Source organism: Somniosus microcephalus, chromosome 8 (assembly GCF_052327205.1).
Source record: "Somniosus microcephalus isolate GS21.2 chromosome 8, FLI_Smic_1.0, whole genome shotgun sequence".
Lineage (NCBI taxonomy): Eukaryota > Metazoa > Chordata > Chondrichthyes > Squaliformes > Somniosidae > Somniosus > Somniosus microcephalus.
Window position 1 is genome coordinate 157,966,874 of NC_140994.1, and position 14,160 is coordinate 157,981,033.

The 14,160-nt window shown below is 47.4% G+C and overlaps 1 protein-coding gene across 1 annotated transcript in view; it reads right to left on the minus strand.

Annotated features, from left to right (window-relative positions):
• The window catches only part of cdhr2 (cadherin related family member 2), a 243,476-nt gene that overhangs the window by 47,387 nt on the left and 181,929 nt on the right, over positions 1-14,160 (minus strand). The gene's annotated exons all lie outside the window — the stretch shown is intronic.

A 14,160-nucleotide genomic window follows, 5' to 3' on the forward strand; every position in this document is an offset into this window, starting at 1 on the left:
AAAGCGCCCGCCTGAGAGGGAATCTGTAATGTAGAGGAGCTTCCCAGAATTTCCAATCGCCATCGCGGCCGCGTAACATCCCTCAGACTCGGTCCTCCTTTTCTGGAGTTGCTGCTGGTGTTGATGTCGGGTTTTTTTTAGGCGCAAAACTGCAGGGAGGGCGGTAGCCTCTGGCTTTCGCGCCGAAACGGGCGTGGTAAAAACACAAGCCGGGGAATGGAGGTGTCGGGGCGGCGTTCGCGGGGGAGGGGTGCCTCGTGGTGGCGCAGGGTTGTTGCGTGACCGCATAAATCGTATCTGCTTCTGCAGCCAGTGCTGCGCAATCTGTGGCTTCCGATCTGGCGAGGGCAGCCTGAACCTGCTCGGGTAGTTGACTCAGGAATAACTCCCGAAAGAGGAAACATTGTGGTTCTGAGCCAAGGAGCATGAGCATCTGGCTCATTAACTCGGATGGCTTGAAATCGCCAAGCCCGGGCAAAGCGAGTAGCCAGCGGGCACGCTCCGCCTTCATGAGCCCGAAGACCTGTATTAACCACGCTTTAAGAGTATTATACTTGCTGTCAACCGGGGGGTTTTCGAGCAGGCTGATGATCCGTGAGGCCGTGGAGCTGTCGAGTGCGGAGACCACGTAAAGGTAACGGGTCTGATCCGCAACGATGTTTCGGAGATCGAATTGTGCTTCTGCTTGGATGAACCAGAAGGCCACCTGTTGTTCCCAAAACTGTGGGAGCTTCAAAGCCACGGAGTTCGCTTCCGTGTTTCGTCGCGCTTCGCTTCTTCCGCGAAAATTGTTCACGAAAATTCGGGGTCACCACTGTAGGAATGGCTAGATTCCTAACTAAAGGACTGAGGTCGAATCAGTCTATCAAACAAACGATGTTTAATACTAATCAACAGAGTTTAAAACGAAAACACAGGAGAACTACATTACAGGTCTGTACTCTTTGCTGGCTCCACGAGGACTGGCTAGGGCGGCTCCCCAGCCTGACGTCATGACGTCATCACGTTTTCCCGCCGCTGGAGGATCACGTGATCAACGTGATGACATCATCGCGTTTGGTCTCATTCTTAAAGGGACCGCGCTATGTACATGCAATGATATGAACAAAGATACAGATTCATTCTGTGGCTAATAATTTGTTAAAGATAATTATGTACATTAGATCAGAGTCCCCCTGGTGGCTCCGCCACTATAACAATAAGGCACTGGCCATTCAAAGCTACACTGTCAGGGCTCAGCTTCAAATTTCTGCATCAGTTGCTATTAGTTAGGCTGCTAGAAAGGGATTCAAGCAGTTGAAGAACATTCACCAGCTGAGATGAGTAAAAATCAATAGGAAAAGGTAACCAGTCTTGTAAATTATTTACTTGACTGGATCCAGGGATGAGGGATTACAGTAACGTGGTTAGACGGGAGAAGCTGGGGTTGTTCCCCTTGGAGCAGAGAAGGCTAAGAGGAGATTTGATAGAGGTGTTTAAAATCGTGAAGGGTTTAGATAGCAGTGGACCTGGTTGGAGCGGTGACGGAGGAGCGAGTACAAAAGAGGCGGCGGCGCAGGTAGGCCCCACAGCGGTGGCGGAACTGGTTGGAGCGGTGACAGAGGAGCGAGTACAAAAGAGGCGGCGGCACAGCTAGGCCCCACCGCGGCGGCGGACCTGGTTGGAGCAGCGGCGGAGGAGCGAGTACAAAAGAGGCGGCGGTGCAGGTAGGCCCCACAGCGGCGGCAGACCTGGTTGGAGCGGCGGCGGAGGAGCGAGTACAAAAGAGGCGGCGGCACAGGTAGGCCCCACTGCGGCGGCGGACCTGGTTGGAGCAGCGGCGGAGGAGCGAGTACAAAAGAGGCGGCGGTGCAGGTAGGCCCCACAGCGGCGGCAGACCTGGTTGGAGCGGCGGCGGAGGAGCGAGTACAAAAGAGGCGGCGGCGCAGGTAGGCCCCACAGCGGCGGCAGACCTGGTTGGAGCGGCGGCGGAGGAGCGAGTACAAAAGAGGCGGTGGTGCAGGTAGGCCCCACAGTGGCGGCAGACCTGGTTGGAGCGGCAGCGGAGGAGCAAGTACAAAAGCGGCGGTGGCGCAGGTAGGCTTACCAATCTCAGAGCGGGAGAGAGAGAAGTAAAAAGTAATCGAAGTGTGCCGTCACCAGAAAGCAGGTAAGTGATTGGTTGGTGAGTATTTCTCCCTTTTTTCCAAACGTAAACTCTGTGGTTTATAGTTTCTAAGCTCTCTGTGGTGTAGCGGGGACTGCTGTTAAACAAGGGCCCTTAAGTATATCATTTAACTGTAGTGTAATTGGTGGTATTGATTTGATTTCATTTAATTTGAATTAATTAAAGGGTAAGTCATGGCAGGAGAGCCCGGCCTCGTAGTCTGCTCCTCCTGCGCTATGTGGGAAATCAGGGACACTTCCTGTGTCCCTGCCGACCATGTGTGCAGGAAGTGTATCCAGCTGCAGCTACTGGCAGACCGCATTGTGGCGCTGGAGCTGCGATTGGATACATACTGGAGCATTCGCGATGCTGAGGACATCGTGGAAAGCACGTTTAGGAAGTTGGTCACACCGCAGGTAAAGGTTGCACAGGCAGAAAGGGAATGGGTGACCACCAGGCCTTAATTATTATTAAGGAGACAGTAACGGGACATTTGGATAAACATAATTTAATAGGACAAACTCAGCATGGTTTCATGAAGGGGAAGTCATGTTTGACAAATTTGCTTGAGTTCTTTGAGGAAGTAACATATAGGGTGGATAAAGGGGAACCAGTGGACGTAGTGTATTTAGACTTCCAAAAGGCATTTGACAAGGTGCCACACAAAAGATTATTGCTCAAGATAAAAAATCACGGGATTGGGGGTAATATTCTGGCATGGGTGGAGAATTGGCTCTCTAACAGAAAGCAGAGAGTTGGGATAAATGGTTCATTCTCAGACTGGCAATCAGTAACTAGTGGTGTTCCACAGGGGTCAGTGCTGGGTCCCCAACTCTTTACAATCTATATTAACGATTTGGAGGAGGGGACCGAGTGAAACATATCAAAGTTTGCAGATGATACAAAGATGGGAGGGAAAGTAGTGAGTGAAGAGGACATAAAAAACCTGCAAAGTGACATAGACAGGCTAAGTAAGTGGGCAGAGATTTGGCAGATGGAATACAATACTGGAAAGTGTGAGGTTATGCACTTTGGCAGGAAAACTCATAGAGCAAGTTATTATCTTAATGGCAAGAAACTGGAAAGTACTGTAGTACAAAGGGATCTGGGGGTCCTGGTGCACGAAACTCAAAAAGTTAGTATGCAGGTGCAGCAAGTGATCAAGAAGGCCAATGGAATGTTGGCTTTTATTGCTAGGGGGATGGAATATAAAAACAGGGAGGTATTGCTGCAGTTATACAAGGTATTGGTGAGACCGCACCTGGAATACTGCATACAGTTTTGGTGTCCATACTTAAGAAAAGACATACTTGCTCTCGAGTCAGTACAAAGAAGGTTCACTCGGTTAATCCCGGGGATGAGGGGGTGGTCATATGAGGAGAGGTTGAGTAGGTTGGGACTCTACTCATTGGAGTTCAGAAGAATGAGAGGTGATCTTATTGAAACATATAAGATTGTGACGGGGCTTGATCGGGTGGATGCGGTGAGGATGTTCCCAATGATGGGTGAAACTAGAACTAGGGGGCATAATCTTAAAATAAGGGGCTGCTCTTTCAAAACTGAGATGAGGAGAAACTTCTTCACTCAGAGGGTGGTAGGTTTGTGGAATTTGCTGCCCCAGAAAGCTGTGGAAGCTACATCATTAAATAAATTTAAAACAGAAATAGATAGTTTCCTAGAAGTAAAGGGAATTAAGGGTTACGGGGAGCGGGCAGGAAATTGGACATGAGTCTAGGTTCGGAATGGTCATGGCCCTGTGGGTAGTGGAGCGGGCCCAGGGGCCGTGTAGCCTGGTTCTGCTCCTACTTCTTGTGTTCTAATTCTGTGTTAGATTTCAGGAGATGGTTTTATTCCTGTTCCTGGCTGGGGTGGAGATCGCCTTTACAGAAGGTAAGTACTGTAGAAAACATAGGGACAGAGTGATCTCCTGGAAGAGTTTCGATCGCCTAGATGGGTCGGAGAGGAATTTCCCAGATTTTTTCTCCCAAATTGGCCATTGGGTTTTTTATCTGGTTTTTCGCCTCTCCTGGGAGATCACATGGGTTTGGGTGGGATGGAGAGTGATAGAAGATTTGAGGTTAGGATCAGATCAGCCATGATCTTATTGAATGGTGGAGCAGGCTCGAGGGGCCAATTGGCCTGCTCCTGCTCCTATTTCTTATGTTCTTATGTTCTTAGGCAGGTAGTGCAGGACTCCCCTGTGGTCAACCCCCTCTCAAACAGATATACCATTTTGGATACTGATGAGGGGGATGGCTTAGAGTCATAGAGTCATAGAGTTTTACAGCACAGAAAGAGGCCCTTCGGCCCATCGTGTCCGCGCCGCCCATCCACCCCTGTCCTGTCTAATCCCATTTTCCAGCATTTGGTCCATAGCCTTGTATGCAATGGCATTTCAAGTGCTCATCCAAATGCTTCTTGAATGTTGTGAGGGTTCCTGCCTCTACCACCCTTTTAGGCATTGTGTTCCACATTCCAACCACCCTCTGGGTGAAAAAGTTCCTCCTCAAATCCCCTCTAAATCTCCTGCCCCTTACCCTGAATCTATGCCCCCTTGTTATTGACCCCCCTACTAAGGGGAAAAGTTCCTCTTTATCTACCCTATCTATGCCCCTCATCATTTTGTACACCTCAATCAGGTCCCCCCTCAGCCTTCTTTGCTCCAAGGAAAACAACCCCAGCCTGTTTAGTCTTTCTTCATAGCTGAGGCGCTCCATCCCAGGTAACATCCTGGTGAATCTTCTCTGCACCCTCTCCAAAGCAATCACATCCTTCCTATAGTGAGGTGACCAGAACTGCACACAGTACTCCAGCTGTGGCCTCACCAGCGTTTTGTACAGCTCCATCATAACCTCCCTGCTCTTATATTCTATGCCTCGGCTAATGAAGGCAAGTATCCCATATGCCTTTTTAACCACCTTATCTACCTGCTCTGCTGCCTTCAGAGATCTATGTACATGTACACCAAGGTCCCTCTGACCCTCTGTACTTCCTAGGGTCCTACCACTCATTGTGTATTCCCTTGCCTTATTTGTCCGTCCAAAATGCATCACCTCGCACTTTTCAGGGTTAAATTCCATTTGCCACTTTTCCGCCCATCTGACCAACCCGTTTATATCGTCCTGTAGCCTGAGGCTTTCCTCTTCGCAATTTACCACCCCACCAATTTTCGTGTCATCTGCGAACTTACTGATCATACCTTTTACATTCTCATCCAAATCATTTATGTAGATCACAAACAACAAGGGACCCAGCACCGATCCCTGAGGTACCCCACTGGACACAGGCTTCCAGTCACAAAAGCATCCTTCGACCATCACCCTCTGCCTCCTGCCACTCAGCCAGTTTAGGATCCAACGCGCCAAGGCACCCTGGATCCCATGGGCTCTTACCTTCTTGACCAGTCTCCTATGCGGGACTTTGTCAAAAGCTTTACTGAAGTCCATGTAAACCACATCCACAGCATTTCCCTCATCCATCCCCCTAGTCACCCCCTCGAAAAATTCAATCAGATTTGTCAGACATGATTTACCCTTGACAAAGCCATGCTGACTATCCCCGATTAATCCTTGCCTCTCCAAGTGGAGACTAATTTTGTCCCTCAGAATTTTTTCCAATAATTTCCCTACCACAGATGTTAGGCTCACTGGCCTGTAATTCCCTGGTTTATCCCTGCTACCCTTCTTGTATAATGGTACTACATTAGCTGTTCTCCAGTCCTCTGGTACATTCCCTGTGGCCAGAGAGGTTCTGAAAATTTGTGTCAGAGCCCCTGCAATCTCCTCCTTTGCCTCCCACAGCAGCCTGGGATACATCTCGTCCGGGCCTGGGGATTTATCCACTTTTTGGCCTGCTAAAACCGCTAGCACCTCCTCCCTCTCGATGCTAATATGTTCAAGTATGTCACAGTCCCCTTGACCGATTTCTATGTCTGCATCGTCTCTCTCCATAGTGAACACAGATGCAAAAAATTCATTTAAAACCCCGCCTACATCATCTGGCTCTACACACAGATTGCCACTTTGGTCCCTAATGGGCCCTACCCTTTCCCTGGTTATCCTCTTGCCCTTAATATACTTATAAAACATCTTAGGATTTTCCTTTATTTTGCTCGCCAGTGTTATTTCATGGCCCCTCCTCGCCCTCCTAATTTCTTTTTTAAGTATGCCCCTGCACTTTTTATACTCCTCTAGGGCTTCTTCCGTCTTTAGTCTTTTGTAACTGCCAAAAGCCCCCCTTTTATTTCTAATGCATTTTTGTATATCCCTTGTCATCCAAGGTTCCCTTTGCTTGTTGGTCCCACCCTTGACCTTTACAGGAACATGTTGGCGTTGTACTCTCTCTATTTCCCTTCTGAAAGTCTCCCACTGTCTTGATGTGGATTTTCCTATAAGTAGCTGCTCCCAGTCCACTTTGGCCAGATCCTGCCTTATCATATTAAAATCGGCCTTCCCCCAATTTAGAACCCTTATTTCCGGGCCATCTTTGTCTTTTTCCATGACCACCTTAAATCTCACCGAATTATGGTCACGATCGCCAAAATGCTCTCCTACTGACACTTCCACCACTTGCCCGGCTACATTCCCCAGAATTAGGTCCAGTATCGCCCCCTCTCTTGTAGGACTTTCTACATGTTGGCTCAAAAAGCTCTCCTGGATGCACTTTAAGAATTCTGCACCCTCTAAGCCTTTCACACTCTGACTATCCCAATTTATATTGGGGAAGTTGAAATCCCCCACTATTATTACCCTATTATTTTCGCACTTTTCTGAGATTTGCCTACATATCTGTTCCTCTATCTCCCCCTGACTGTTTGGGGGCCTATAGTACACTCCCAGCAAAGTGCTTGCCCCCTTTTTGTTTTTAAGTTCTACCCATATGGCCTCATTAGAGGAACCCGCTAATATATCATCCCTCCTTACAGCAGTAATTGACTCCTTAATTAATATTGCAACACCCCCTCCCCTTTTACACCCCCCTCTGTCTCGCCTGAAGATTCTATACCCCGGAATATTGAGCTGTCAGTCCTGACCCTCCCTCAACCATGTCTCCGTGATAGCAACAATATCGTACTCCCATGTGTTCAACAACAACTTCAGTTCGTCCACCTTATTTGCAAGACTCCTTGCATTAAAATAAATGCCTTCCAGCCCTGCCATATTCCCTTTTGCCTTCGCATATTTGCTCTGCCTTGTTTTTTTCTCTGTATTTGGCTGTAAATCACCCCCTGCTATAGCTCCACTCTGTACCCCATCCCCCTGCCAAGTTAGTTTAAACCCCCCCCAGCAGTGCTAGCAAACCTCCCCGCAAGGATATTGGTTCCCCTCTGGTTCAGGTGTAAACCGTCCGACTTGTACAAGTCCCACCTTTCCCAGAAGCAGACCCAGTGATCCAGGAAACTAAAGCCCTCCCTCCTGCACCATCCCTTTAGCCACGCATTCATCTGTTCTATCTTCCCATTCCTATACTCACTAGCACGTGGCACCGGGAGTAATCCAGAGATTACAACCTTTGAGGTCCTGCTCTTTAATCCTTCACCTAGCTCCCTAAATTCTTGCTGCAGGACCTCATCCCTCTTTTTACCTATGTCGTTGGTACCAATGTGGACCACGACCTCTGGCTGTTCACCCTCCCCCTCCAGAATGCCCTGCAGCCGCTCAGTGATATCCTTGACCCTGGCACCAGGGAGGCAACAAACCATCCTGGATTCACGTCTACGGCCACAGAAACGCCTATCTGTTCCCCTTACTATAGAATCCCCTACCACTATTGCTCTCCCACTCTTTTTCCCCCCTTCCTGGGCAGCAGGAGCACCCCCAGTGCCAGGAAGTTGGCTGCTGCTGCCTTCCCCTGGTGAGTCATCCCCCTCAACAGTATCCAAAGCGGCATACCTGTTTGAGAGGGGAATGGTCACAGGGGTCTCCTGCACTACCTGCCTGCTTCTATTGCTCCTCCTGGTGGTCACCTTATCAGGGGAAAGCAGCAGCAGCCAACTTCCTGGCACCAGGGGTGGTTCTGCTGTAAAGGACGGGAGGAAAAAGAGGGGTAGAGCTATAGTAATAGGGGATTCTATTATAAGGGGAATAGATAGGCATTTCTGCGGCCGCAAACGAGACTCCAGGATGGTGTGTTGCCTCCCTGGTGCAAGGGTCAAGGATGTCTCAGAGCGGCTGCAGAACATTTTGGAAGGGGAGGGTGAACAGCCAGTTGTCGTGGTGCATATAGGTACCAACGATATAGGTAAAAAATGGGATGAGGTCCTAAAAGCTGAATATAGGGAGTTAGGAGGTAAATTAAAAAATAGGACCTCAAAGGTAGTAATCTCAGGATTGCTACCAGTGCCACGTGCTAGTCAGAGTAGAAACAGAAGGATATTTCAGATGAATACGTGGCTAGAGGAATGGTGCAAGGGGGAGGGATTCAAATTTCTGGGACATTGGAACCGGTTCTGGGGAAGGTGGGACCAGTACAAACCGGACGGTTTGTACCTGGGCAGGGCCGGGAGCGATGTCCTAGGGGGAATGTTTGCTCGTGCTCTGGGAGAGCGTTTAAACTAAGACGGCAGGGGATTGGGAACCTGAGCAGGGAGACAGAGGAAAGGGAAACAAGGATAAAAGCAAAAGACAGGAAGGAAAAAAACAAAAGTGGCAGTCAGAGAAACCAAGGGTTTAAATCAAACATGGCCACAGTAAATAATAATTCTAAAAGTTCTAAGAGCTTTGTGTTTTAATGCGAGGAGCATTCGTAATAAGGTGGATGAATTAGCTGCACAAATAGAGGTAAACGAATATGATATGATTGGGATTACGGAAACATGGCTCCAGGGTGGCCAAGGCTGGGAACTCAACATCCAGGGGTATTCAATATTCAGGAAAGATAGGAAAAAATAAAAAGGAGGTGGGATAGCATTGCTGGTTAAAGAGGGTATTAACACAATTGTAAGGAAGGATATTAGCTCTGATGATGTGGAATCTGTATGGGTAGAGCGGAGAAATACCAAGGAGCAGAAAACATTAGTGGGAGTGGTATATAGAGCACCAAACAGTAATGCGGAGGTTGGGGATGGTATTAAAAGGGAAATTAGAGAAGCGTGCAATAAGGGCACAGCAGTTATCATGGGTGACTTTAATCTACATATAGATTGGGCTAACCAAATTAGTAACAATACTGTGGAGGAGGAATTCCTGGAGTGTATACGGGATGGTTTCCTGGACCAATATGTCGAGGAACCAACTAGCGATCAGGCCATCTTGGACTGGGTATAATGTAATGAGAAAGGATTAATTAGCAATCTTATTGTGTGAGGCCCCTTGGGTCGGAGCGATCATAATATGATAGAATTCTTCATTAAGATGGAGAGTGAAGTAGTTGACTCAGAGACTAGGGTCCTGAATTTAAATAAAGGAAACTACGATGGTATGAGGCGCGAGTTGGGTAGGATTGATTGGGGAATGTCACTCAAAGGGTTCACGGTAGATAGGCAATGGCAAACATTCAAAGATCGCATGAATGAACTGCAGAATTTGTTCATCCCAGTTTGGCATAGAAATAAAACAAAAAAGGTGAGTCAACCGTGGCTAACAAGGGAAATTAGGGATAGCATAAGATCCAAGGAGAGGACATAAAATTTACCAGAAAAAACAGTAAACCTGAGGATTGGGAGCAGTTAAGGATTCAACAAAGGAGGACAAAGGGATTAATTATGAGGGGGGAAATAGAGTATGAGAGTAAGCTTTCAGGGAACATAAAAACTGACTGTAAAAGCTTTTATAGGTATGTGAAGAGAAAAAGATTGGTGAAGTCAAGCGTAGGTCCCTTGCAGTCAGAATCAGGGGAATTTATAATGGGGAACAAAGGAATGGCAGCCCAATTAAATACATACTTTGGTTCTGTCTTCACAAAGGAGGACACAAATAACCTCCCAGAGATGTCGGAGAATATAGGGTCTAATGAAAGGGAGGAACTGAAAGAAATCAGTATTCGTAGGGAAATGGTGTTAGGGAAATTGATGGGATTGAAGGCCGATAAATCCCCAGGGCCTGATAATCTACATCCTAGGGTACTTAAGGAAGTGGCCCTAGAAATAGTAGATGCATTGCTGGTGATCTTCCAAAATTTGATAGACTCTGGAACAGTACCCATGGATTGGAGGGTAGCTACTGTTACCCCACTATTCAAAAAAGGTGGTAGAGAGAAAACGGGGAATTACAGACCGGTAAGCCTGACATCGGTAGTGGGCAAATTGCTAGAGTCCATTATAAAAGATGTAGGCCTAGAAATTCACTTTGGGCCCGCCAGCTGGCTAGCGCCCTAAAGTTAGCGCTGGGCGGGAAGCCGATAGCGATCGCCAGATATTCGTTGTTAGCGCCCCAATTCGGAATCGGGCGCTATACCAGGGTGTGCCCGCCTCCGCTTGGCGCGCTGACACTGAATATCACCGCTCTTGGCGCCGCTGCGCCAGGCGCTGCGCAGCGGCAGGCTGCGGTACTGCAGGCCTCCTCCTTCTCTTAAGGGGGAGCTGCCTGCAACGGGGAGCTCGCCGCTGGATAGTGCCGGCAAATGAGCCCGGCACCACGGAGAAGTGCCGGGCTCGCGGAAAGCAGCCGGCAACGCCGTGGGGGGGTGGTGGAGGAGGCCGGGGAAGGAGGTGCGGGCAGGCTGCCGCCGCAAAAGCGTCCGGCCGCACCTTCCGCTTTAAAGCGCCCCACTAAGGCAGCAGGACGGCCCCGTTTTCTGGTCGCTGTTTGCGGCCGCTTCGGAGGAGGCGGCCGCAACTAAATATGGGGATCGGCGCGGTTTCGGGGCGGAACCGGGGCACCGCGCACACCGATGACGTCATCGGTGCCGGCGCAGCGCTAACGGCTACTGCCGCCAATACCGCTGGACTGAATATCGGCGCAAACTCATTTTTGGCGCAAACTCACCCTTTAGGCGTTAACTGGGCGCAAAGCTGGCAGCGCCTTAATGAATTTCTAGGCCGTAATAGCAGAGCACTTGGAAAACAGTGACCAGATCGGACAAAGTCAACATGGATTTACAATGGGTAAATCATGCTTGACTAATCTACTGGAATTTTTTGAGGATGTAACTGGTAAAATAGATAATGGAGAACCAGTGGATGTGGTGTAATTGGACTTTCAAAAGGCGTTCGATAAGGTCCCGCATAAAATATTAGCGTGTAAAGTTAAGGCACATGGGACTGGGGGCAAGGTATTGACTTGGATAGAGAACTGGTTGGCAGACAGAAAGCAAAGAGTTGGAATAAACGGGTCTTTTTCCGAGTGGCAGGCAGTGACTAGTGGGGTACCGCCGGGATCGGTCCTTGGACCCCAGCTATTCACAATGTATATTAATGATCCAGACGAGGGAACTAGATGTAATATCTCCAAGTTTGCAGATGACACAAAGCTGGGTGGGCGCGTGTGCTGTGAGGAGGATGCCGAGAAACTCCAGTATGATTTGGACAGGTTGGGTGATTGGGCAGAAGCATGGCAGATGCAATATCATGTGGATAAATGTGAGGTTATCCACTTTGGTGTCAAAAACAGGAAGGCAGATTATTATCTGAATGGCAATAGATTAGGAGAAGGGGAAGTGCAACGAGACCTGGGTGTCCTTGTGCACCAGTCGCTGAAGGTAAGCATGCAGGTGCAGCAGGTGGTTAAGAAGGCAAATGGTATGTTGGCCTTTGTAGCAAGAGGGTTTGAGTACAGGAACAAGGATGTCTTGCTGCAGTTGTACAGGGCCTTGGTGAGACCACATCTTGAGTATTGCGTGCAGTTTTGGTCGCCTTATCTGAGGAAGGATGTTCTTGACATGGAGGGAGTGCAGTGAACATTCACCAGGCTGATACCTGGGATGGCAGGAATAACGTATGAGGAGAGATTGGGTCGATTGGGCTTATACTCGCTGGAGTTTAGAAGAATGAGAGGGGATCTCATTGAAACGTATAAAATTCTAAAAGGACTAGACAGACTAGATGCAGGAAGGATGTTCCCGATGGTCGGGGAGTCCAGAACCAGGGGTCACAGTCTAAGGATAAAGGGTAAGCCATTTAGGACAGAGATGAGAAGGAATTTCTTCACCCAGAGAGTGGTGAACCAGTGGAATTCTCTACAACAGAAGGCCTTAGAGGCCAATTCATTAAATATATTCAAGAAGGAGTTGGATATATTTCTTAAGGCTAAAGGGATCAAGGGATATGGAGAGAAGGCAGGAACAGGGTACTGAATTTGGATGATCAGCCATGATCTCATTGAATGGCGGAGCAGGCTCGAGGGGCCGAATGGCCTACTCCTGCTCCTATCTTCTATCTTTCTATGTAAATAAAGAGAAACTATTTCCAATGGCTGAAGGGTCGATAACAAGAGGACACAGATTTAAGAACCAGAGGCGACATGTGGAAAAGCTTCTTTATGCAACGAGTGGTTCGGATTTGGAATGCACTGCCTGATAGGGTGGTGGATACAGATTCAATTGGAGCCTTCAAAAGGGAATTGGATAAATACTTTAAGGAGAGAAAATTGTAGGGATATGGGGAAAGAGCAGAGGAGTAGGACTAACTGGATAGCTCTACGCAGATGCAATGGGCCAAATGGCCTCCTTCTGTGCCATACTATTCTATGATTCTATGAAATTATATCCATTTGCAGCCAGTATAATCCAGCAATGATTGTAGAAAAGAATAGCCTTCACGCAGACCCCTAACTGGTTGTCACAAAACCTTTTATTCTCGGACCAGTTTCACGGACTGGCAGTTTTCACTGATTCAACAGAGAACAAATCAGGATGACAAATACATTAGGACATGTTTCTGAATTGGAAAAATATCTTTTGGTCTAACAAATCCACCTTTATTTGACTGAGTTGAACCCACCAACCTACTTTCTCACCAGAGGATAAAACTTCCAGTCAGTGAAGTATGTATATGCTTAATACACTGGTACAATATCCTTGTAAGTGCTATTTTACAGGCAGTAACCTGTTTAAAACTAACATTTAAAACAAATGGCTTAATGCCTGTGTAACAATAGTGTACATTTCAAGTGCATTAAACATCTGTGTGAACTTTGCCGATTGGGCGTTCTACCTTTCCATAATCATAATGCCCTCTCTCTCTAGGAATGCCTCTGGTTGACATGTGAACCCCTTTAAACTATTTGCCATCCCTGATTATGGGTTCCTTAAGTTTATTATCCTTTGCAAACTGAGTGATGTCAACACTCGATTTAACATTCTTTTTAAACTTTAAGGGGTAGAAATTAATCTCGGGCGATGGCGTAAAACGGGCGGTATCGGATCAGATCGGATTGGCTGCCTGGTATACACAGTGCCTGATATTCAGCTCCAGTGCAGTCAAATGGAACTGATTATCGGGCGCTCCGTATAACGGGCGTTTTGCACCACTGCCCGAGACGAATTTCTACCCCTTAAAGTTTTTATCTTTGTCTACTAGTGATCTGCTTGGGCTTGTTAGTTGCAGTTGTTACCAGAATCTGAGTGGCCTTCTGAGCTGTTGTACCACATCATTGTTTCACAGCAGTCTGTAGGATAAATTTCATGGTCCGAGAACCCTCTAAAAGCATCTTCATAATCATGTGAATATTCGTTTATGTTGATACGCTGATTATTTTCAAACTATTATTGCATTTAGTTTATTGATCAACAATATATTACAACTTACAGGCAAAACCTCATAGATTTCATAATTAAAGAAGTATTTTAATCAAATTTAAACATTCATTTGTATTAAGAAAAATTAAAGGAAAAGCTGAAGCTATTTCTGAATCATATTACCCTCACTCACCTCACGCATTTGCTGCTCATACCTTCTGATAACAGGTTAACTGTCTACAATGGTAGCCAATGACTGCAACATATTCTGATCTCCAATATGAAAAAAAAATCCCATTAAAAGAGGCCCATACCAAGGGCCCACTTTATAGCGTATATTTCATTATAGCGTGCTGTTTTCTGTGTCTATTTAAAACAGTTTTGTACCACACTATAATGAT